The sequence below is a fragment of the Schistocerca serialis genome, chromosome 7 (genome assembly GCF_023864345.2).
Source record: "Schistocerca serialis cubense isolate TAMUIC-IGC-003099 chromosome 7, iqSchSeri2.2, whole genome shotgun sequence".
Lineage (NCBI taxonomy): Eukaryota > Metazoa > Arthropoda > Insecta > Orthoptera > Acrididae > Schistocerca > Schistocerca serialis.
The window spans coordinates 270,478,882-270,506,270 of record NC_064644.1 but is presented as its reverse complement, the minus strand read 5'-3'; the positions used below and the strand labels follow the sequence as shown (position 1 = coordinate 270,506,270).

The following is a 27,389-nucleotide window of genomic DNA, read 5'->3' as shown; positions in this document are numbered from 1 at the left end:
TTAGTCTCTGAACATGCTAGCTTCTAAATCTTCATGGATCCGTAGCGGGTAAACGGTGGTTCTACGACAGTTTTGTCACATGCTTCTTTTGTTTTTATCTCCTCTAGACGTTCTAAAATTCTGTATACGAAAATTTGTACACCCTATATAATACCGCTTTGATTGGTACGACAGTAATTTTTTTGTCCTCATCATAGAGTAATGCATCAGTCCATCTACGGAAATAAGTACGTAATATACCGGGTGATCAAAAAGTCAGTACAAATTTGAAAACTTAATAAACCACGGAATAATGTAGATAGAGAGGTAAAAATTGACACACATGCTTGGAATGACATGGGGTTTTATTAGAACAAAAAAAAAAAAAACAAAGTTCACAAAATAGCCGACAGATGGCGCTGGACAGCAAAACGTCAATGAGTGCGCTTGACAATCGTGTATAAAAGTAGCTGTAATGAGAGAGAGAATCAGATGCGCCAGCAGTCACAGCATGTTGACGTTACCTGAAAAGGCGCTTTTATTTGAAGCTGTATTATCAGAATGGGGAATGTGCTAGTTCAGCGTTACGATCCTATCGCCATAGGAAGGGGATTCGAATGGGTAAAGGTTCGTTGACAAATGCAGCTGTGGCGAGAATGATTTCGAAGTTCGAAGCCACGGGTTGTTTGGACGATAGACCACGTAGTGGCCGACCGAGCACAAGGCGTAATGCTGCTGAGACAGTTCAGAAAGAAATGGAGACTGTAGCGGGTTCGTCTATGCACGGGGAAGTCAGCGCTTCTGCAGTCGCACGTCGCACCGGCATTCAATACGCTACTGTTTGGTTGGCACTTTGGCGTACCCTCCGGTGCTATCCGTACAAAATCCATCGGCATCATGAACTGTTACCTGGCGATTTAGTGAAGCGGAGGGCATTTGCGGTGTGGGCGTTTCAAAAGATGGCGGAAGATGACGATTGGTTGAGTAACGTCTTGTGGACCGACGAAGCTCATTTCACGCTCCGAGGGTCTGTCAACGCCCACAACTGCAGAATTTGGACTACCGAAAATCCTAGAACTGTCGTGGAAACTCCATTGCACGACGAGAAAGTCACGGTATGGGTTGGATTTACCACATCTAACGTTATCGGGCCATTTTCTTCGAGGAAATGCGTGATTCTGTTTTTGTAACTGCCAGCGCGACGGGTGAGAGGTACGCCGATATGTTACAGAATCGTATCATCCCCAACCTGGCTGATAAACACCTGCTGGAACATACGATGATTATGCAGAAAGGCGCTCCACCCCATATTGCTAGACGCGTGAAAGATCTCTTGCGCGCGTCGTTTGGTGATGATCGTGTGCTCAACCGCCACTTTCGTCATGCTTGGCCTTCCAGGTCCCCAGACCTCAGTCCGTGCGATTATTGGCTTTGGGGTTACCTGAAGTCGCAAGTGTATCGTGATCGACCGACATCTCCAGGGATGCTAAAAGATAACATCCGACGCCAATGCCTCACCATAACTCCGGACATGCTTTACAGTGCTGTTCACAACATTATTCCTCGGCTACAGCTATTGTTGAGGAATGATGGTGGAAATATTGAGCATTTCCTGAAAATAACATCATCTTTGCTTTGTCTTACTTTGTTATGCTAACTATTGCTATCCTGATCAGATGAAGCGCCATCTGTCGGACATTTTTTGAACTTTTGTATTTCTTTTGGTTCTAATAAAGCCCCATGTCATTCCAAGCATGTGTGTCGATTTGCACCTCTCTATCAGAATTATTCCGTGATTTATTAAGTTTTCAAATTTCTACTGACTTTTTGATCACCCGGTATATCAATGAAGGCGTGATGGGTCCACAATCGTTCACAAGTTTCCAGCGTCAAGCTGACAATGCACAGAAAAAATTACATTTAAATTATTCTTACGTGGTTGTAACCTCAAAGCATAATAGGGGGTCATATCAGCAGCATCGCAAGGCGAAACAAAACGCAGATTCACATATGTAGTCAGTGTGCCGTATAACTGTGTTCCAAATACGTCTTTATGTTTGATGTATCATCTGCTTAAGGTGGAAATGAGGAAACATTAAAGAATTTTGTGAATGTATGTTGAAATCCATACTGCACCATGTGCCTTTATATGATGGCACGTTATTATCACAATAATTTGGGCAACGAAGAGCTTGAAAAAACACCCTCACAACAAAATTTGGTGATCGGTCCAGTGAGTGAAGTGTTATATTAGAATCATACACGGTTTAAATAGTTTTACCGTTGACATAGCTGACCATTCTGTTTGTTTTATATCAAAGTCACGTTCGTAAAACAATAACAAATGACGTCGAATTTTCAGTTTGATAATATTTCATCAAGGCAAGTTCATGTGCACCAATCGCTCGCATACAGCGACATACCTCAGTTAGTCACACAAATAAGTATGTTTGAGTAAAAGTCTGCGTTTGCAGATTGTTACGTTGCGTGGGTTCAACCGATGACGTTTATGTCCCTCTTGTCAAGTGACGGCTGTTGTGTAAGAGCACAAGAGCGTGCGTACAACCTAACTTCTGACAGCTTGCTGATTTATTGGTTAGTTTTCTTTGAATGCTGTTAAATGTAATTTATATGGGGTAATCTGAAATATACAGAACTAAAACTACCACGGTGTGCTACATTGCTTCCCTAGACTCGGTGAAACTTGGCATCAGGCTGGCGACCACACCATCAGTTCTGCATGTTTTAAGGACCTTTTGCGCATGCGTAACTGGCGTGACGTAATTATCTTATGGGCCAAATACATACGGATTTGATAAACGACATGCATAGTTCACGGCATGCACAGCTAGCCCTTTTTACTCAACTACGAGTTTCAGTGAATGCCACCAGCAGCAGACTTTTGTCTCCATTCACTTGTCAGAAATCCCACTAGCAGTAGCACACTCCTCAGATATGCCAATTCACTCACTATGGCGCAAAATTAGATCGGGCTTCAGTATATATTATAATTATAGTAGTAGAAAAACCTATTTTGGGGACTAGTAGGGAGAAGGCGTCGTCACTCCACTTCTGATATCAAACTGATATGCAAATTAATTAAATTAATCAATTACTCACCCCCACTGCCGCCCACACCCGCCCCCCGACCACACCCACCACCGCCCCAAATGACGTCACGTGTTTTTATCAGATACACGTGTGCCCCATCACCCCCCCCCCCCTTGCCACCCTCCCCCCTCCGCCTCTCACCCCCAACCTACCCTATTGGCTGAAATATTGAATTTTGGAATGAATTTCGAATTTTGGCGGGAATTTCCTTGTCCCAGGGCCGTGCTGACATCCCACCCCACCCCTCACGCCGAAATTGGCGGGAAATTAAAATTAGTGGGAAATTAGAAATGGCGGTGCCCTTTCCAGGACTTGAAAACTGGTCCTCCTGGGCGGGAGACCCAAGTGCACTGCCCCCTAACACAATTAAACTACCAGAGGCACTTGAAATCTATTGGAAATTAAAAATGGTGGTGCCATTCCTGGGACTCGTAACCTGATTCTACTGGATGGAAAGTCCAAGTGGATCCTCAACACATGGAAACTGTCCAAATGCGGGAGAGGAAGGTTATGTTTGTGTACTTTATTTATTTTGGTTGGGAAACTGGTGCAAAGATCGATAATAATTACCTACTTAATCACAAATATCAAGCCTAATTACACAACTATATGCACAGCACTACACAAGGACGGCTTAAAAGCACAATACCGCTCAAAAACTAACGATACCATACAACTGGAGTTATCCTGCTGGAAAAAAATTTCGCAGTATCACTCGAAACTAGCGACAGACACACTCAAACACTGCCCGACACCTACAAGCTGGCGGGAAAAAGGCTGAGGTGTAAGGTACTATCTTTATTCTTTTTCGTGGGAAATACGTCCAACAGACGAGATGCTGGTGATGGACAGAGAGGAGTTCACAAAGTGTATTACCTGTAAGCATACAGTATCTTTCGCTGTTTGACATCAGAGTTCGCTACAGATGCCTGCTCTAAAACCATCCTGCAGCCCAGGTAATCAAAGCCAATACACGCTACCACAACTGATGAAAAAAAATGCGTCACAGTTCTAATTACACTTAGAAATTGTCATGAAAAAACCAGCACTCATAATGAACGGTTCATAATGCAGCACATGTACTGGGGGAAAATCGTCATCCTACAAGACTGTAGGGGGGGGGGGGGGGGGGTTGGTAGTTGAATGTGCATGCTTCTTGATGTACAATCACAAACTGCCGAAACCCAAGGCCTTCTCACTTCCCCTCACGCCTGCCCCTCCCCCCCCCCCCCCCCCATCTACAATGCTCAGCCGAGCGTCTTGCGCCCACCCTCTTAGGCAACTGCCTGCACTCGGCTTTGCACCAATTGGCGACTGCCTTAGGGCGACGATCCTATGCCTGCACAATAGCATGTATAGTCAACTAAACAAAAGGAGATAAAAGGATGGCCACCTCAAGTGCAACTTGTTCGTCTAAAATATAGCGACAGAGCCCCCACATGCGGCCCCCGCCTCCCCCCCCCCCTCCCCCCCCCCCCCCCACGGCAGAGAGCGTCTGTGTTTGGCGACAACCATAACAGACACGCCGCCCCTCCCCCTCGCCTGCAGCAGTCTGCCATTCGTCGATGGAGAACAATTGTATTTGATGTCAACGCCCATCTATTAAAACAAGCAAAACACATTTGCGGCCACAATAAATGTCCTTTTTCCACGAAAACAGGTGAAATGCATTTTCTTTTAGTTTTATGAGGAAAATTGGTATAGTTTTTACATTCGACTACTATTTGATAGGCGAATTAATTAAATTGATCATGAGAGTCACTTTGTAAATCGATTAATTTTTTTTTTTGCAGCAGTCGGATTACACTCACCAAGTAGGACAACTGGAAATCCATGGAGAGAACACGATGTTCTTTTCGAGGAACGCTACTGAAAAATGACACCTGAAGTTGACTACAGAGGGATTCTACAACCCACAACATACATTTCGCGTAAGGACTGCGCTATTAAAAAAGGCGATCGTAACGACAATGAAATTTTCACTCTGCAGCGGAGTGTGCGCTGATATGAAACTTCCTGGCAGATTGAAACTGTGCACCGGGCCGAGACTCGAACTCGGAGTCTTTGCCTTTTGAGGGCAAGTGCTCTACCAACTGAGCTACCCAAGCACGGCTCACACCCCGTCCTCACAACTTTAATACCGCCAGTACCTCGTCTCCTATCTTCCAAACTTCGCAGAAGCTCTCCTGCATACCTTGCAGAACTAGCTCTGCTGGAAGAAAGAATATTGCGGAGACATGGCTTAGCCACAGCCTAGAGGATGTTTCCAGAATGAAATTTTCACTCTGCAGCGGAGTGAACGCTGATATGAAACTTCCTGGCAGATTAAAACTGTGTGCCGGGTCGAGACTTTGCAAGGGCAAAGGTCCCGAATTCGAGTCTCGGTCCGGCACACAGTTTTAATCTGCCAGGAAGTTTCATATCAGCGCACACTCCGCTGCAGAGTGAAAATCTCGTTCCGGAAACATCCCCCAACCTTGATATCGAAAGTGCAATGACACCGCCATCTCCCTACTACTTTGGGGTATTCTCATTGAGATTCAGTATATTAAATTTCGGATTTTATCGTACAGTAATCCATCTGGGGCACTGAGAACCACAAAGCACATCATTGTCGATTGTAAGACTGTAACATTTATTTGTGCTTCTGACATCTTTTGATATTATGATGGGTTAGGTTTATCTGTATTGTAGGCTCAGACTGTATGTATATACACTCCTGGAAATGGAAAAAAGAACACATTGACACCGGTGTGTCAGACCCACCATACTTGCTCCGGACACTGCGAGAGGGCTGTACAAGCAATGATCACACGCACGGCACAGCGGACACACCAGGAACCGCGGTGTTGGCCGTCGAATGGCGCTAGCTGCGCAGCATTTGTGCACCGCCGCCGTCAGTGTCAGCCAGTTTGCCGTGGCATACGGAGCTCCATCGCAGTCTTTAACACTGGTAGCATGCCGCGACAGCGTGGACGTGAACCGTATGTGCAGTTGACGGACTTTGAGCGAGGGCGTATAGTGGGCATGCGGGAGGCCGGGTGGACGTACCGCCGAATTGCTCAACACGTGGGGCGTGAGGTCTCCACAGTACATCGATGTTGTCGCCAGTGGTCGGCTGAAGGTGCACGTGCCCGTCGACCTGGGACCGGACCGCAGCGACGCACGGATGCACGCCAAGACCGTAGGATCCTACGCAGTGCCGTAGGGGACCGCACCGCCACTTCCCAGCAAATTAGGGACACTGTTGCTCCTGGGGTATCGGCGAGGACTATTCGCAACCGTCTCCATGAAGCTGGGCTACGGTCCCGCACACCGTTAGGCCGTCTTCCGCTCACGCCCCAACATCGTGCAGCCCGCCTCCAGTGGTGTCGCGACAGGCGTGAGTGGAGGGACGAATGGAGACGTGTCGTCTTCAGCGATGAGAGTCGCTTCTGCCTTGGTGCCAATGATGGTCGTATGCGTGTTTGGCGCCGTGCAGGTGAGCGCCACAATCAGGACTGCATACGACCGAGGCACACAGGGCCAACACCCGGCATCATGGTGTGGGGAGCGATCTCCTACACTGGCCGTACACCACTGGTGATCGTCGAGAGGACACTGAATAGTGCACGGTACATCCAAACCGTCATCGAACCCATCGTTCTACCATTCCTAGACCGGCAAGGGAACTTGCTGTTCCAACAGGACAATACACGTCCGCATGTATCCCGTGCCACCCAACGTGCTCTAGAAAGTGTAAGTCAACTACCCTGGCCAGCAAGATCTCCGGATCTGTCCCCCATTGAGCATGTTTGGGACTGGATGAAGCGTCGTCTCACGCAGTCTGCACGTCCAGCACGAACGCTGGTCCAACTGAGGCGCCAGGTGGAAATGGCATGGCAAGCCGTTCCACAGGACTACATCCAGCATCTCTATGATCGTCTCCATGGGAGAATAGCAGCCTGCATTGCTGCGAAAGGTGGATATACACTGTACTAGTGCCGACATTGTGCATGCTCTGTTTCCTGTGTCTATGTGCCTGTGGTTCTGTCAGTGTGATCATGTGATGTATCTGACCCCAGGAATGTGTCAATAAAGTTTCCCCTTCCTGGGACAATGAATTCACGGTGTTCTTATTTCAATTTCCAGGAGTGTATGAACATCCATGATAAAGTGTCTCATTGGTTCCTTTTATATTCAGTTAAATGTGGGATCGACGGTGGTGTGCTTTCAGTTCTTTTGGCCTTCAGCACCTCATTTGTATTCTAATCAAATGATGTTATTGGTAGATAGTGCTACTAGAATTTAATCATTTCTTTATATGGCAGTTTGTGTTTGGAGTTCGTTGTTTACGGTGCAGGAATCGGCTTTCCTGTGCAGTGTCTACATTAACTCTGTTGAATCTATTTTAAGTGCTAACAGAAAAGAAAATTACCAGGGAAATTTAGCCACAAAGGAACTACGGCATCCCAGACCATACCCATTGTGTGAGGGAGTGAGGGAATCAAATAAGCGTGATTGTAAGCGAATATTTAACAAAGAAGTGTGTAATAAGCATTAGTTGTTGTGTAGGTACAACATAAGAATGTCTGATTTTCAGCCTGGGCGTCAACTTGTCATCTAATACATGTATTCGGGAACTTATGCACTTCTCCAAAAAAGTAAAAAGCACAAAGACTCCCACTTACACAACAATGAAAATGGAGAGTAGTGGAAACTTAAACATTATTTAATTCTTGCCATAGACTGTGCTTTATTATGTACAAAACAACAAAATTCCACGAAACAAGTCTTTCCCTTTCTCAGAGAAGTTATGCATATAATAATAATAATAATATTAATAATAATAATAATTCAAATAATATCACATCACAGCCAATACAGATTAAGCGTGGAATATACCAAGGAGACTCATTATGTCCTTTCTGGTCCTGCCTTGCTCTGAACCCACTATCCAACATGCTAAATAATACAAATTATGGATACAATATTACTGGAACATACCCACACAAAATCACGCATTTGCTACACATGGATGATCTAAAACTACTGGCAGCAACAAATCAACAACTCAACCAATTACTAAAGATAACAGAAATATTCAGCAATGATATAAATATGGCTTTTGGAACAGACAAATGTAAGAAAAATAGCATTGTCAAGGGAAAACACACTAAACAAGAAGATTACATATTGGATAATCACAGCAACTGCATAGAAGCGATGGAAAAAACAGATGCCTATAAATATCTAGGATACAGACAAAAAATAGGAATAGATAATACAAATATTAAAGAAGAACTAAAAGAAAAATATAGACAAAGACTAACAAAAATACTGAAAACAGAATTGACAGCAAGAAACAAGACAAAAGCTATAAATACTTACGCTATAACAATCCTGACCTACTCATTTGGAGTAGTGAAATGGAGTAACACAGACCTAGAAGCACTCAATACACTTACACGATCACAATGCCACAAATATAGAATACATCACATAAATTCAGCAACAGAAAGATTCGCATTAAGCAGAAAGGAAGGAGGAAGGGGATTTACCGATATAAAAAACCTACATTATGGGCAGGTAGACAATTTAAGACAATTCTTTCTAGAACGAGCAGAAACTAGCAAAATACACAAAGCAATCACTCATATAAATACATCGGCTACACCACTGCAATTTCATAACCACTTCTACAACCCTTTAGATCACATAACATCAACAGATACGAAGAAAGAAAATTGGAAAAAGAAAACACTACATGGCAAGCACCTGTATCATCTAACACAGCCACACATCGATCAAGACGCATCCAACACATGGCTAAGAAAAGGCAATATATACAGTGAGACGGAAGGATTCATGATTGCAATACAGGATCAGACAATAAACACCAGATATTACAGCAAGCATATTATTAAAGATCCCAATACCACAACAGATAAATGCAGACTTTGCAAACAACAAATAGAAACAGTAGATCACATCACAAGCGGATGTACAATACTAGCAAATACAGAATACCCCAGAAGACATGACAATGTAGCAAAAATAATGCATCAACAGCTTGCCTTACAACATAAACTTATAAAACAACATGTTCCCACATACAAGTATGCACCACAAAGTGTACTGGAGAATGATGAATTCAAATTATACTGGAACAGAACCATTATAACAGATAAAACAACACCACATAACAAACCTGACATCATACTCACCAATAAAAAGAAGAAATTAACACAACTAATCGAAATATCCATATCCAATACAACGAATATACAAAAGAAAATAGGAGAAAAAATTGAAAAATACATCCAACTGGCTGAGGAAGTCAAGGACATGTGGCATCAGGATAAAGTTGACATTATACCAATTATACTATCAACTACAGGAGTCATACCACACAATATCCACCAGTACATCAATGCAATACAGCTACATCCAAACCTATATATACAACTATAGAAATCTGTAATTATTGATACATGTTCAATTACCCGAAAGTTCCTAAATGCAATATAACACATACCATACAGTTAAAAGGAAGTGACGCTTGATCAAGGTCCGCATCACTTTCCGTTTTTAACCAGACTTAACGTCTGAGAAAGTAAAGAAATAATAATAATAATAATAATAATAATAATAATAATAATTATTATTATTATTATTATTATTATTGTTGTTGTTGTTATTATTGTTATTGACAACAGCTCAAGTAGTATAAATATGATAAGCATAACTGTTATACAGCATGTACTATTACTTTCATAATCTCATATCTATCTGAATTTAAAAATTTGTGAATGCTCATATTGTATACATACCAGCTGTCACTGCTCTTGTACACATCAGATGTACATCTAAATATGCGTCCATACCCCTAATCTGGGCTTTTGCTCTGTCTCTAATGACCTCATTGCCCAATTCCTCCACTTCATTTGATTCCTCCATTATCTTCATGTGAAGAACTGCACTATTGAAACTTTCAATGTCATTGCTCATGAACTACGAAAACGAGATACAGCTCATAAACAGTGACAGTGAAAATTTAAATAGTGTGGTTTCTCTAAGTGGAGTTAATGGAGAAATAAAGAAAAATTACGAACTGTGAGAGGAAAACAACTATAATGCAAAACACAAAAAACCCTCAAAACTGCAGAAAATGGTAACAAGAAAGTAAATATAAACCAATTGATGATGCTGAAACTTCAAAGAAAAGTGTTTGGGTAATAGAATACAATAAAAATTATGTTTTTCTCAAGGTGTATACCATCCAAAATCAAAGTTGTTCATGATCTTTGTGGTTACTAAAAAGTTGTATGGATAGATTCACTCAAAACGGTAATGATTCATTTCATTTCAAAATTTGGTGGGTCTGTCCGAAGGCTGACATATTTGGAGAAGAGTAGTGCAATTAGGGTCTTGTGATGTTGTGATTACTTTTAATGATTGAATGGATGGTAGATTAAAAAATACTGAAATATTACAAATACCAGTGGGACAAAATATGAAAAAATGTGATGAATGAACTCTTTCAAAAAAAGGACAGAATTTTCCACCAAAAAGGCCAGAAAAGCAAGGATGAGGTCGAAACTACAAAAGTAAGAAATGGCTCTGAGCACTATGGGACTTAACATCTATGGTCATCAGTCCCCTAGAACTTAGAACTACTTAAACCTAACTAACCTAAGGACATCACACAACACCCAGTCCTCACGAGGCAGAGAAAATCCCTGACCCCACCGGGAATCGAACCCGGGAACCCGGGCGTGGGAAGCGAGAACGCTACCGCACGACCACGAGCTGCGGACACGAAAGAAAGCAAGGAAAGAAGACAAACATGTACACTACTTACCTGGGCAGTTTTAGTTCATGGAAGTCATCCTAGCATACTGTAAAGTATTTGTCAAGTTTTGAAGTTGATTTTCTCAGTTCATATATATAGAAAATGGTTTCCCCTGGTATAGTTTTGTTTAATTAATACATCACCTTATAATTTTTGGAGGATCTGCACTTACATTGGTCCACAACACACACTAGAACATCCCTTAAGATAGAAAACTTTTTATGTTATGAAATTTTAATTTCTGTAAATATGGAAAAAGTGGCCAAGGAACTCACTTTATTATAAAATAATTACCACATCGACTGACTTGACAGCTGTAGTAAATGTCCTCCTTGTGTATTGTATCTATAAATCCAATGAGAATAAACTGCAAATGTTTCTTTTATACTGAGTTATCAAGGAAACCGTGAAATATATCTTTTGCAGAGTTGTATTTTAATTTTTTAACTAAAAAATCTGGAAACTTATTATTTAACCAAATGTCTGTCTTTATCATTTCTTCACACAATAAATTTCATGGAATTATTGTTTATACTTTTTGAGGAACAGATGTCTGTATTTACTGTAACTTCACTATCTGATAACAGTATGTACCCCCTAAACATGGCGGTGGTATGGCATGAAATTCTAATGTTGGTGGTGTGTGGGGTGCAGTACACTCCATCTAGTTTTTCACATATCTTTAAAAGTTTAACATTAAAATTAGTGGTTTTATCTACCATAAGTTATTACTATTGATTAATATTATTGTAAATAATTAACTTATAGTGACAACACTGTTAATTATTAGTCAGATAACAGTTAAAAATATTGAGTCACAAGCTTTGATTTTTAATCCACTGCAACTGTTCACAGTTAGAGAAAATTTTCTTACAGTTACTCATTAAACCGGTCAAGAACGTCTCTGATTCGAGTTAATGCTTCTACTTCCTTCCTGGCTGCTCAAGTATCTTGGTTATCAAATTGAGGACAGTGCAAAAGTAATCTGATTCTTTGAAGGAACATAGCAGCCCAAAAAATTCTCATCCCAGTTCCATCAGATGCCCAGAGGTCTTCTATATTCAGACTGCTTGCCTTGTAGGTTCCTGCTAAATACAGGAACGCAGTGCCATTATTTCATGCTTGGTTGTAGGTACAAGTTATCTCTCTGATGCTCCATGCACTTGTTTGTAAACAAACAATTTCTTCAATAACATAAGAAGATATAGAGAGACTGAAACACACTAAAGCATAGCACATTGTTTGGCATCACCAGCAATGGGTAATAATATTCTATGACCCTGCTCTAACATTACTTTGCGTAAATTCTTTTCTCCAATGAACTCGTTCCATCTTTCCCCAGATAATAACTATCACTGACCTCATCTTCATCATCTTCTTCCTGCTCTTATAATGTGTCATGGTCGCCATTAATAACAGAATTAATTGACTCTTCATCAAGTATGTGATCAATTAATGCTTGCACTGCGTCGCCTTCTGGCCCATAGCAATCCATATATAACAATATTTGTTATGAATTGAATGGACAGATATCATATCTCACGCAAAATACTCAGAAAAATGCAATGAAATAGTTACCTTGACTTCTTCGTCTTATGGGACGAGAATAGTGTGTTGAGGGTTCATGAACATTGGCATACTGTTTCAACAGCATCTCACAAAGTCCTATTCTCAATCAAAGTTACGAAAACATATTTGTACTACTCTACGACATCTCGTAGCAGCTACCTGGGACCACAAAGGAGTGTGACATGCCGTCGAGCAGTTAACCACAGAAATTCGTCATAAAGGATATATCGCACCCCTTCTCAGAACTTTTGGGTTAATATTGGTGGTAGTCTAGTTAAATTGATAAATAAATTAAGGTAAAGGGTCTCCTGAGATAATGAGATTATCTGGAAACACATTTATATTTCTTTACTTTAAAAATAATATTTTGTTGAGAAACATGCTTCGTAGATAGCAGTGATTATCGACGGATCTGAACCTTATTTTATCTGAAATCCATCATTGATCAGTATTCAGGCAATATTTCATGTGGTACACGTGCGGGTCTAAAGAGAGTGTACCAGTTCCTCTTTCAAAAACTGCAATAACAAGGACTATGAAAGACACATATCTTTGGGAAATGAAATGTAAACACGAGCAGCCGTGACAGCAGGGCAGGTGAGAACGGCACCAGCTGCGGCGCTGTGTGCGGGCCCCACCTGGTGGTGTGGCGGGGGGAGTGGTGGCCGGCAACGGACCGCAGGGGGGGAAGCGGGGGCGCCGCTGAGTGGCAGCGGCCAGGCCCGGCTGCACGCAGAGGTTGCCGCTCGACAGCTAATCTCACCCGCTCGCAACGTTTCCAGAAAACCAATTTCACAAATGGCGGTGTTATCGGGCCTCCCAAGAGGGAAGCTGCGGGCCTGCAAAAATAAATTCGCGAGAGCGACGACAGAGCAGCTAGACCAGCAGACATGCGGCGAACGTGCTGCCTGATGCTTGCAGAGAGCACCAACAGTCTCAGGTTCTGTGCGGTGGCGGTGCGATTCTACCACACTCTAGGATGTATATCACTGTGCGTGTCATCTCCATCATTTCTAGACATTTCGTTCTAATGAACGAGAGTGAAGATCCGTCTCAAAAGGTAACATAGCCTTTAATCCACCCATGTGATAAGGGCTTGTAGAGCACTCAGAAAGGGAGGCCACGACGTTCGGATTACGAATTTACTTCAGACTGTGCACATTTAGTAGACTATTATCACAACGTATAACGCAAATAGTAAGGCGTACTACTCAGGCGATTTCGAGAAAATCTCAATAGAATTTCACACGGTGTACCGGTGTGTCGCGACCCTGAGCAGGAGATGGCAGCTGTTGTATAGTTAGAGTTCAAGTTCCATAAATGGTAGACCTCCGGCTCGAGTCCCACTCTTGTTTTTAATTTATATTTTTTTCGGCACGTCATTATTTCACACATATTAGACTTGGAAGGTAGTATGACGAAAAGATAAGTGTATTTGCACGAAATTTATTTGAATTACCAATGTTATTTGGTTGTTAGCAATCTTCCCTTACCATAACAAATAAACAATTAAACATAAAATTTTCCTGAAAATGCATGCCTGTCGTGATTTTCGAAATCCCCTGTAAATGCGATTGTGCAACGTACCGAGAACTGCTTTGCATCTGGACGGTTGGACATAGGTTTCAAGGACGAGGGCATGGCTGGGAAAGCCGAAGTCAGACATCGATAAATAAAGGTGTAAAGAACTTTATTCTGTAATACAGTGAGTTTCAATATGCCAGAATATGAGGGTAACGCACGATTACTCGTCGCATGTGCTTTAGACGTTACAAGTTGCAGGGTGATGTTTATCGTACTGACATGGAAAACATGAATTAAAACGGCAATTTTACCTCATGCACAAGTAATCTTCAGAATCTGTAAGGAAAACGAAAGTCGTTGACAATTTCAAAAATTTGTCTTTCTTCTGACAATTTGGATGTAAACCATTTTTGTAAATAACGGTGCAAAAATTGGTGAGGTACGATCGAATGTATTTTAATAGCATCTTCACGAGAAGCAGCTTCTCGTTCGTCCTCAATCAAATATGAACAAGTTTGGAGGCACTCGATAAAGTTTTTAACTTGCCTATAGAAATGAAAGTCACGTAATATTTGTCATAATGACATTGGAAATTCAATAAAAGCTCATGCAAATAATATTATCTTACAAATGCAATATGTACGAAATAATATGACTAGTGATGCAAAAGACATTAATTAAAAAATGGGAAAGTTGAGCGGGTTTGGCTCTGAGCACTATGGGACTTAACTTCTGAGGTCATCAGTCCCCTAGAACTTAGAACTACTTAAACCTAACTAACATAAGGACATCACACACATCGATGCCCGAGGCAGGATTCGAACCTGCGACCGTAGCGGTCGCGCGGTTCCAGACTGTAGCGCATAGAACCGCTCGGTCACCCCGGCCGGCCGAGCGGGTTTCGATCTAGCAATCCACCAATTACGATACGGGTACGCTAACCGTATGACCACGTCCAGCTCGTACTCAACAGTCGAGATTCACCGGTAAGTCTCTGATGCGTAAAATTTCTCTTGAGATTATCTCGAAATCGCCAAAGCAGCATGCCTTACTATTTGCATATTATTTTATCCTAACGTACTAGTAAAAGTGTACAGAATTTGAAGTAAATCGGTTATCCGAACGCCGTGGCCTCCCCTTACCAGATAGGTAACCTGAAAACAAACGTAAAGAGTTCGCTGTAATCTTCATTCCACTTGCTGAATTCTCAGCTTTCACTAGCTGAAAATTTCATACCTAAAGAAGGTAGAAAGCAACGAGCCAGTTTTACAACGAAATCACGTCAACACAATGCTAATAAAAAGTCCCAGTATTCTTTCTTTTTGGTCGTTGGAACAGGATAAAATTTCCTACAGTTGTTTACCTGTCCTCAGTCTAAAATTCTACTAAAATTCGATTTTTCATCGATACTGGTCTCATTAAAAGTCCGTCGGTTAATTCAGTGACAGATTCGCCCGTCCTTAAAGTGAGAAGCCTCATGCTCCACCCCCCCCCCCCCCCCGCCCCATATCCATTTTTGTTGTTGCAGGCAGCACACAAAAACTCAAAAATACCGAAAAGCCTAAAACATCGACACCATTTAGTCTCGTTAGACTTTCACCGATTCCACACGAAAGTTCAATTCCATAAAACTGAAATGGAGTAGCAATATAGTTTCACAAACTGTGTCATGGTTGCTTATTAAAACAGTGATGCGGGAAGTGAAGAATGAATTTCTTTTGTTTTGGCCAAAGAACACAAAACTTTTGGTCCTTAGACTAAAGGTTTCGGTCTGCTTTATTATATTAGGACATGTTATAAAACAGATCTGAAGATACTTATTACTGACCGAAGCCCAAAGTCTAAGGACCAAAAATTCTGTGATCATTAATGGAACTAAAAGAAATTTATTAACATAGTCTTTTTCATGATAGATAAGTGCTTCCGAGTACTGTGCCCACCGGCTATAGTTCAAGTAACAGTTACACATGTGCAGTTTCCGTCATGCACTGCTCCCTCCGAGTGGGTATTGAAAGCTGACCCCACTGTCTGTACCGGTATAGCTTTTGTCACTGGGTGCGGACGCCATTTGCTAGACTCGTCTTCTCACTGCTAATACCTCAAACTGCCTGCTAAAGAAGTACACTCGCGCAAAACCAAATCTCAAAGATTCTTCTTGAAGAGATTCGATTTTCATACAAATTTTTTCTGTAACTGAGAACTGTTTGCAGATTATATTGATAAAATTTGAGGTCTCCATCTAAATATAACGTTACGCAATAGTTTCGCGTTCTGCGACCACATATTGACGTCAGCTGTTTGCAATTGAAGAAAATTTGTGCCGGACCGGGTCCCGAACCTGGCTCTCCGTCTAATCGCGAGAAGTCGTCTTCGTTGCTTCTGATATTCGAGCCCACCTCCAGGACCAATTCAAGTTCCCATACATCGCGTAGTCACATCCTTTATGCTCCCACAATTTGTGATTCCCACACGGGGAGACAAATATTATATCGTCATTTTAGCCCATCGGGGCATGGTGACGTCATTGTTCGCTAAAATGTCTGTGATTATACAGTATCTGTATCTTCAGAATACAATATTCTTCAGATTTGCACACATGTCTAATCGACACTATATTGCGAAAATACGTACACTTTATAAACACACGTATTGTAGCTGTCAACGATAAATAATTACGACCTCTACAAACTTTTTAACGGAGCTACTCATAATCTTCTCCCTTTGAACTTGCCACTTCCAAACCTCTGTACCATGTAATATTACATTTATTATTTAGAAAAATGGTGTACCTTCATTAATCCACGAGGTGCATTCAAGTTCTAAGGCCTCCGATTTTTTTTCTCCGGACTGGAAAAAGATTGAAACACGCGCATTGTTTTAAAATGAGGCCGCGTTCATTGTCAATAGGTCCCAGAGATGGCAGCACCGTACGGCAGATGGAATTTTACCGCCAGCGGCGAGAATGAGAACTGTTTTAAAGACTTAAAATGGCGACGTTTTCCTTACTTGAACAGTGTGCAGTCATTTGTTTTCTGAATTTGCGTGGTGTGAAACCAATTGAAATTCATCGACAGTTGAAGGAGACATGTGGTGATGGAGTTATGGATGTGTTGAAAGTGCGTTTGTGGGTGTGACAGTTTAATGAAGGCAGAACATTGTGTGACAACAAACCGAAACAACCTCGGGCTCACACAAGCCGGTCTGACGACATGATCGAGAAAGTGGAGAGAATTGTTTTGGGGGATCGCCGAATGACTGTTGAACAGATCGCCTCCAGAGTTGGCATTTCTGTGGGTTCTGTGTTCACAATCCTGCATGACGACCTGAAAATGCGAAAAGTGTCATCCAGGTGGGTGCCACGAATGCTGACAGACGACCACACGGCTGCCCGTGTGGCATGTTGCCAAGCAATGTTGACGCGCAACGACAGCACGAATGGGACTTTCTTTTCGTCGGTTGTGACAATGGATGAGACGTGGATGCCATTTTTCAATCCAGAAACAAAGCGCCAGTCGGCTCAATGGAAGCACACAGATTCACCGCCACCAAAAAAATTTTGGATAACCGCCAGTGCTGAAAAAATGATGGTGTCCATGTTCTGGGACAGCCAGGGCGTAATCCTTACCCACTGCGTTCCAAAGGGCACTACGGTAACAGCTGCATCCTTCGAAAATGTTTTGAAGAACAAAGTCTTTCCTGCACTGCAACAAAAACGTCCGGGAAGGGCTGCGCGTGTGCTGTTTCACTGAGACAACACATCCGCACATCGAGCTAACGTTACGCAACAGTTTCTTCGTGATAACAACTTTGAAGTGATTCCTCATGCTCCCTACTCACCTTACCTGGCTCCTAGTGACTTTTGGCTTTTTCCAACAATGAAAGACACTCTCTGTGGCCGCACATTCACCAGCCGTGCTGCTATTGCGTCAGCGATTTTCCAGTGGTCAAAACAGACTCCTAAAGAAGCCTTCGCCGCTGCCATGGAATCATGGCGTCAGCGTTGTGAAAAATGTGTACGTCTGCAGGGCGATTACGTCGAGAAGTAACGCCAGTTTCATCGATTTCGGGTGAGGAGTTAATTAGAAAAAAAATCGGAGGCCTTAGAACTTGAATGCACCTCGTATAAGTGGAATATGGTGCTTAAATTTCTACTTGCTAGTGTAAGGGGAGATAATTTACAACATTTTTGCTATTCTGTACCAGATTTTACATTTTCAAAAATAATTCGAAAAATAATAAAAATAGTGCAAAAAAATCGTCACCCTGAACTTGGCTGATGATTTTATAATAAAATTCATCTGCTGTCAAAATGTAAGTTTGTGGCTTTCATATCTTGCTCCTGTAAAAATTATGAAAACTCGAATTTTATGAAAGCCATACTTTGCCATATGTCAACTGGTATGCATGATGTCTAGCCGCACAAGGACAATTATTCAAATCTGCGTCCAGCTATGCTGATTGGGTTTTCTATGATTTACCCTATACCGCTCCAGGCAAGTGCCAGGATGCTTCCTATGAAAGGCCACGGCCGATTCCCTTCGCCGCCCTTGAAACAATCCAGGTTTGCGTTCCGTCCCTAATCACGTCAACGTCGATGGCACGTTTCTTCTGCCTGCACGCATAGTAAGGTATTGGCCGAATACGTCATAAATGAACAAATTCAAGTGCTTCCCCACGCCACCTCTAACCATACCCACAAGCATCAGAATAAATTATTTCTCCTCACTCCAATGATCGGACAAATATTCCATACTGTGTTGTTTCGGTGATCAAACCTGAAAGTTGTTTTTATGCTTTTCACCATTGCTGCCATTTGCCATCTCTCCGTTTCATTACAAAGTAATTGTTGCAGCTTACAACATACACGACCTGCCTTAAATAGGGTGAGCTTCCAATGTGCACTGAAATGTCGCCTCCAGAAAGTACTATTATCCATAAATGTAAATTCCTCTTTTTTTTTACCAACGATTTAGTAAATTATTACCGTCAAAGTTTTCTGTTTACAGAAATGACCTAGGAAAATTTTCTGTCGCTCGAACATGCAGTTACACACTTATATTAGAATAATTAGCCTACCAGGAGACTTCTTGGCTCAATATATTCAGCGAAGAAATGTTTGCGACATTCACTCACTGGTATTCACTTAGTGGAACTGTCGGCAAGTCCCGAAAAAGTATGATGTTTCCAGCGTTACTACAACCTCTCGTTTGGATTACTACTGAAACTTCATTTTGCGATCAATGTACTCTGTTTAGACGAATCTGCTCTATGAAATATTTACGTAATGATAATTTTACTTACAATTCGCTTAGTTTTATGCTTTTCCTTTCCGTCGCCCATCAGCAATAGAAAAGGAGTAGCTCCGTGAAAACGGGTTTGCTTGAAAAGTAAGACATAACTTTTCGATTCCTTTCAGTACTACCTTTTCATCGTATGATTTTTTATACCCATTGGAAAGTCACCCAGTATACGCCTATCCGTGGCTGTTCCTGTGATTCATTCCTTCCTTTATGCTTTCAACAACAGTTGTCGCAAATGGATCATTGGTATGTCCCAAGACAGTCTATCCTTTTATTGCCGCGCGGGATTAGCCGAGCGGTCTCAGGCGCTGCAGTCATGGACTGTGCGGCTGATCCCGGCGGAGGTTCGAGTCCTCCCTCGGGCATGGATGTGTGTGTTTGTGCTTAGGATAATTTAGGTTAAGTAGTGTGTAAGCTTAGAGACTGATGACCTTAGCAGTTAAGTCCCATAAGATTTCACACACATTTTATCCCTTTATTACACATTTTTTCTTGTTGACTAGTTGCGGGCTGTTTTCATTCCTTACCCAATAAACCCAAGCAATCTTTAACAGCCACCTGTAGCACAAAAATTCAAAAGCATGTAAACATTTTTTTGTAGCTGCACTTTGTACCCAACATGTATGGTGAAAGAAGCCGTTGTAAAATGTCACAATTAATAAAATATTCCGGATTATTATGCAGTGGTCAAATGAATTTCACATTAAAACCCAACGTTTCGTCCCCATCTGTGGAGGGCATTTTCTAGGAGGATCGCAGCTTCTTAGAGTGTCCGATTCTCACCCTGGCTCAATACTGACTACAGGAAAATTCTGAGCATCCGTTCTCCCGCGCAGTTGCTTGACGTCACATGCTTTGAATACTTGTGTGCGTTGGTCGCTGCCGGTTGCCGTCGTCCGCTGTTGCTATCGCACTACTGTGGAAGATCGGTACACATCTTCTTCAGCACTGGAATCCAAATATCATTCAATTTCACGCCCTCCTCCTACCTACCGAAATTCGTGACATGTTTAGTGATCTTTGTAGCCTCTCTTTGTAGTCTTTCATGGTACCTGAGTCGTATTAAAATGAATGTGGTGGTCTCCTGGCTGCAAAGTAGATGATCTGTCCACCTCCCTCTTCTATATTTTCCCTTGTGCTCTACTAGTTGTTTTTTGACCGTTCTTTTGAAGTAACGTACATCTCCCTGTCCTATACATTCCTGCTTTTTCCAGTGGTTTGAAAGCATCCTCGGCCAATTTAAGGTGACCCTGTATTTTCCGGGATCATCCGGAACGTATAAACAGAATTTTATTGCAGTCAGTAAGGAGCCAGGGTGTGAATTGGACACTCAAAATAACTACATTCCCTCCTGACAATGTCTTCCGCAGACGGGGACGAAACGTTAGGTTTTAAAGTGAAATCCATTCGATCACGGCATAATAGCCCTGAATATTTTATTAACTGTAACAAGCACCTTGTGCTACAGCTGTCATTGTAACAAGGCACTTCCCACCCAAACATTAGGCACAGAAACCTTTAACCAAAGCTACTGAAATGTGTACAATTCTATTTTAAAAAAAGCCACAGGTTTATTCAATGACACACGAATAAACTTCAAGAAATCGGTGCACAATATTCATAGACTGTGACAGATCAGCTCTGAGGCTAAGTGGAAATGTTGCACTGTATAGTCTTCTAACCGGAGTAGGATTAACCGTGACGGTGCCATGCAATGTCGAAGAGCGTCTGGTCCTTCTTCGGACAGGTGAGCTGCAATGAACGGGAACGCTAGCGACGATAGCGACTGGTGATCCACTGAGCTCTCACTGCAACTCTCGCAGGATTATACTCTGCTGGTCAGACCACGGAGCGCGTCTTATAACCTGGGGCGCAATGATACTAATCTACGCACTATTTGTTGCACGCGATGCGGGACGTCAAACATACACTCCTGGAAATTGAAATAAGAACACCGTGAATTCATTGTCCCAGGAAGGGGAAACTTTATTGACACATTCCTGGGGTCAGATACATCACATGATCACACTGACAGAACCACAGGCACATAGACACAGGCAACAGAGCATGCACAATGTCGGCACTAGTACAGTGTATATCCATATTTCGCAGCGATGCAGGCTGCTATTCTCCCATGGAGACGATCGTAGAGATGCTGGATGTAGTCCTGTGGAACGGCTTGCCATGCCATTTCCACCTGGCGCCTCAGTTGGACCAGCGTTCGTGCTGGACGTGCAGACCACGTGAGACGACGCTTCATCCAGTCCCAAACATGCTCAATGGGGGACAGATCCGGAGATCTTGCTGGCCATGGTAGTTGACTTACACCATCTAGAGCACGTTGGGTGGCACGGGATACATGCGGACGTGCATTGTCCTGTTGGAACAGCAAGTTCCCTTGCCGGTCTAGGAATGGTAGAACGATGGGTTCGATGACTGTTTGGATGTACCGTGCACTATTCAGTGTCCCCTCGACGATCACCAGTGGTGTACGGCCAGTGTAGGAGATAGCTCCTCACACCATGATGCCGGGTGTTGGCCCTGTGTGCCTCGGTCGTATGCAGTCCTGATTGTGGCGCTCACCTGCACGGCGCCAAACACGCATACGACCATCATTGGCACCAAGGCAGAAGCGACTCTCATCGCTGAAGACGACACGTCTCCATTCGTCCCTCCATTCACGCCTGTCTCGACACCACTGGAGGCGGGCTGCACGATGTTGGGGCGTGAGCGGAAGACGGCCTAACGGTGTGCGGGACCGTAGCCCAGCTTCATGGAGACGGTTGCGAATGGTCCTCGCCGATACCCCAGGAGCAACAGTGTCCCTAATTTGCTGGGAAGTGGCGGTGCGGTCCCCTACGGCACTGCGTAGGATCCTACGGTCTTGGCGTGCATCCGTGCGTCGCTGCGGTCCGGTCCCAGGTCGACGGGCACGTGCACCTTCCGCCGACCACTGGCGACAACATCGATGTACTGTGGAGACCTCACGCCCCACGTGTTGAGCAATTCGGCGGTACGTCCACCCGGCCTCCCGCATGCCCACTATACGCCCTCGCTCAAAGTCCGTCAACTGCACATACGGTTCACGTCCACGCTGTCGCGGCATGCTACCAGTGTTAAAGACTGCGATGGAGCTCCGTATGCCACGGCAAACTGGCTGACACTGACGGCGGCGGTGCACAAATGCTGCGCAGCTAGCGCCATTCGACGGCCAACACCGCGGTTCCTGGTGTGTCCGCTGTGCCGTGGGTGTGATCATTGCTTGTACAGCCCTCTCGCAGTGTCCGGAGCAAGTATGGTGGGTCTGACACATCGGTGTCAATGTGTTCTTTTTTCCATTTCCAGGAGTGTAGTTCCATTCTGTAGCAACCTCAGCAGTACACCTCTAGAATATGCTGGCGGACTCGCTCCCCCTAGCGAGTCAACTGTCCCGCGCAGCTTGTGCTGTTTGAAGAAAGACTAGTTTGCAGGAGTTGCTCCTCAGAACACATTTTTATTTCTGTTTCCATAATTATCCAGGTTTCACTAGTTTCGAGTACTGTGCTGCAGAAATAACTTTTCGGGAACCGTTTCTGGTCTCTAGGTTTATGGATTTGGATGTTAGTGGCTCTTTCTCTTTACAGAAATAACTTTTTCCTTTTGCAATCCTTACTGTGTCTTGAGTTTTCTTCTTAGACTATTATATTAACTGCAAACTCCAGCACCTTAGTTTTTTGTACACATTACAACCATCATCTGCCACTCAGTACGTGACACAGTTCCTAATAAGTTTAGGTTAATACTACTATCTTGTCAGCGACGCATATCACGCTAATTTTCTGTCCATGAAAGACCACTCCCATATCGAGATAGTCCTTTGACTCCAGCGTTGCTCTTCAAGTCACAGATTAAACGATGCCAGTGACTGTGAGCAGTCCTGTTTTACACATTTCGTGATTTTTGCTTCTGATATGATTCCACATGTTCCGATTATTTCAACTTGCTCCAGACAAAAGAAATGGATTACCCTTCTGTCTCTGTAGATCATACTACACTACAAACTAATATTTAAAAAAAGTTGTTTTCCATTCAAAGTATCAAAAAGCTTCTCCAGTCAGCCCTCTGTCAGTAGTGATTAAAATTGCTTCTCAGGTGCTCCTGTTTCCCCTAGAACCTCTTAATCTGCTTTCAATTGACCCTTTTATTTTCTATCAGATACACTACTGTGTGTTTTTGGTGTACGAGATACTCTAGTCAACTTGTGGTAATTCTACCATCGATCCACTCTTGGTCTCTTTGAAACCGCAATAATTCTGTTACTCTCATAATCCGATAGCTCTTTTACAGTTACATATATCTCTTTCACGACTTTGTTTTGTTTTTGTTCTACTCCTTCGCATGTCATTCTGATTTCCTGTCGTAATTCATCAACATCTGGACACAATCTAAAATAGTCAACTGAGTACTACTTTTCAGTGTGAACGACGTGAAAAGTCGATCATGGTTGAAGCCTTTTGCTATTGCTTACCTCATGTATACTACCAAATGGCTTTTGTTTATCACTAAGAGTCAGTCATACCCGACCGTCTTGATCTAGTTTTCTGGGGTCTTTCTAAATCGTTTAAGGTGAATGCTGAGACTGTTCCTTTAAAAACGAAACGATTACTTTCCTTCCCCAGCCTTCCATAATCTGAGCTTTCACCCCATCTTTAATGACTTCCACGTCGACAGGATGTTAAACCCTAATCCAGCTTCCTTTTAAAAAGTCTATCCACAGCATGTTCGAGAATGTGAAGAGTGTTTATGAAGTGTGTCCTCTTTTGTTGTAGATTAGTCAGATGATCAGTTTGGTGCAAGGCAGATTAAAAAAAAACCAAGAGAAAAAGTTCTACCTCTAAAATTGATGATGGAAGCAAGACTTAAAAAATAACAACAGTTTCGTAAGATTTGTGACTCTGAATTAGAGTCTTCAATGTAGAGTGGCACTAGATATTTGAAAGGTTTAGAATGAATAGTTATACACTGTGGGAAAAGAAGCGTAACATGCAATTAAGTATAAACAATAAAGGGTAAAATAAGACTGAAGGATGCTTGCTCGGATGAAAAAGGGTGTAATGGCAGATATGTAGTCAACCTGTACGTCGAAGAAACAACGAAAAAAATAAAACAAATATTCAGAAATGGGATAAAAATTTAGGGTGCTTGGAAGGATACTAGTGACCACATTCGCTCATGACATTGCCAGCCTCTCTGAAAGTGAGGTAGAATTACAGTACTTGTTGGATGGCGTGAAGAGACTACAGAGCACGGAAGATGGATTGAGATTAAACTGAATGTAAGATGTCAGGCAAATCCAACACCTTCCATGAAAACCCTGACATGATAAGCAAATCCAGTAGTATGTCACATAGCTCCGAATAAATCGTGACATGAAATTAACCAAAGTAATACGAGTAACGAGTGAGCAAATGGAATACCACAGACTAACACAAGAATGCCTAAATGCATGTCATACCTTCCCACCGTGAGACAGACGCAGTTCCGAGGGGAGAAACGAGAACAGAAGCCGAGAGCAGAACCGTGTTAAGCTAGAAGGCCCTACGATAAGGGACGGACACCCACGTCGCCAGCTAACCACCAGGACCACCCCCAGCCCATGTTAAAAGCTAGAGCCCTCCAGAAGAACAGTATAGATCTTACGATAACATTAAAAGGGCAACACCAGCCGCAGGTTTTAGCGTGAGACTTTTTCGCGTCTCTGTTACGTTGCAAACTTTAAAAAACATTGCCCCACCACAAAAAGTATAACGTTTCTCATTGGATAGACAGAATTTTTGTAGGCAGAGCTTAAGGTTAACATTGAGACCCTGATTGGTCAGGTGAAAACACAGCCAGATAGTTTTTTTTAAAACCAGCTTCGGTAAATTGTAGTAAGGAGAAGTTAGGAGAGAGTTGCTTCCGAGACGGCGAGCTGTATGGAGCTGCGCCGGCCGCCGCCCCCTGACGAACACCGACAAGGTAATGAACGCATGCGATGCCGCGGTTTTTGCGCATAAGGCTTCACTCAGAACTGCAGAAGTCTCTTCTGTTACATCCCCTTGTTAAGTAATACTAGTGTCGATCGTCAATTAAATCTCATGGTATTCACATTTGCTACGTAAGTTAAAATCTGAAACGCGATGATTTCTCTGTTATATAATTATTGAGAAGCCACATCAGCCACTGTAATTTACGACAAGTTAGATAAGTAATTAAAGGTAACTGAGGGTCACTGTAGAAGAACAGTACAGATCTTAAGATAACACTAAAAGGGCCACACCAGCCGCAAGTTTTAGCGTGAGAACAATGGTAACATCGAAATTGAGCACCACATGGTAGACATGTGAAGGTGTTCTGCTACATTTTAACTGAAGTACCATGAGAAGAGAAAAACAAGGATTGTATACACTGAGGTGAAAAAAGTCATGGGGTACCTCCTAAAATCGCGTTGGCCCACCTTTTGCCCAGAGTAGCGCAGCAACTCGATGTGAAACGGATTCAACAAGTCGCTGAAAGTCCCCTGCAGAAATATTCAGCCATGCTGTCTCTATAGCCGTTCATAACTGCGAAAGAGTTGCTCCTGTAGGATTTTGTGCACGAACTCATTATTGATTATTCTATTTGAATTATTTTAAGGTAGCTCCAATTTAGATGAGATGATCCATGCTGGGCTATCTGGGACGCCAAATCATTCGGTCGAGTTATCCTGTACGTTATTCAACCAAATCCCGAACAACTGTGCCGGCCGGTGCGGCCGAGCGGTTCTAGGCGCTACAGTCTGGAACCGCGCGACCGCTACGGTGGCAGGTTCAAATCCTGCCTCGGGTATGGATGTGTGTGATGTCCTTAGCTTAGTTAGGTTTGAGTAGTTCTAAGTTCTAGGGGACTGATGACCTCAGAATTTAAGTCCCATAGTGCTCAGAGCCATTTGAACCGAACAACTGTGGCTCAGTACATGACATAGTTGTTTTGGAACATGAAGTCCATGAAGGGTTGCAAATGGTCTCCAAGTAGGCGAACATAACCATTTCCTGCCAATGATCGTTTTCGTTGGACTAGAGGATCCAGTTCATTCCATGTAAACACAGCCCACACCATAACGGAGCTGCCATCAGCTTGCGCAGTGCCTTCTTGACAACCTGGTTCCATGGCTTTTTGGGATCTGCACCACACTCGAACACTACTATCAGCTCCTACTGACAGAAACCGGGACTCATCTGACCAGACCACGGTTTTCCAGTCGTCTAGGGTCCAGGCAGTACGGTTAGCAAAGGTATTCACGTCGGCAGTCTACTGCCATAGTTCATTAACGCTAAATTTCGCCACATTGGCCTAACGGATACGTTTGTCGTATGTCCCACATTGATTTCTGCAGATATTTCTTGCAGTGTTGCTTGTCTGTTAGCACTGGCAACACTGAGAAAAGCCCTTTGCTCTCAGTCTGCGCCGTGCGTGGCGAGAGGTAATGCCTGAAATGTGGTATTCTCAGCACGCTCATGACACTGTGGATCTCGGAATATTGAATTCCTTAACGTTTTCGGGGAAGGAAATGTCCCCCGAGTCTATTTCAAACAACCATTCCGCGTTCAAACTCTGTTAATTCCACTGGTGCGGCCCTAATCACTTCGGAAACATTCTCACATAAATCACCTGAGTACAAATAGCTCCGATAATGTACTGCTCTTTTATATCTTGTTTAAGCGATACTACCGTCATCTGTACATGTGGACACCGCTATCCCATGGCTTTCGTCACCTCAGCGTAAGAAATAGACTAGCACAGATAAATGGCACCTTTCTCGGTAAAAGAAGTGTAGTATTATCAGAGAGCTCTGCATGTTGTTCTCGGGTGAAGTATTAGCTTAAGGATCGTAGCAATGCTGTAGATGATATGAGATTAGACTTGCAGTGTGAGATTATGTATGTTGAATCTAATATTATCTAATACTTCTTCTTAACAGGGTTATGCCCAGGATGCAACGACCTTGCCGCAGCGGTAACACCGGTCCCGTCAGATCACCGAAGTTAAGCGTTGTCGTGCTTGGCTAAGACCTG

General features: G+C 42.9%; 1 long non-coding RNA gene and 1 other non-coding gene across 2 annotated transcripts in view; one reads left to right on the top strand and one right to left on the bottom strand.

The window, feature by feature from the left end:
- LOC126412507 (uncharacterized) overlaps positions 1–27,389 on the top strand; it is a 630,690-nt gene that overhangs the window by 417,463 nt on the left and 185,838 nt on the right. The window lies entirely within an intron of this gene.
- Trnal-caa (transfer RNA leucine (anticodon CAA)) lies at positions 5,124–5,198 on the bottom strand. The gene has a single exon. It is a non-coding gene; the product is annotated as a tRNA-Leu (tRNA).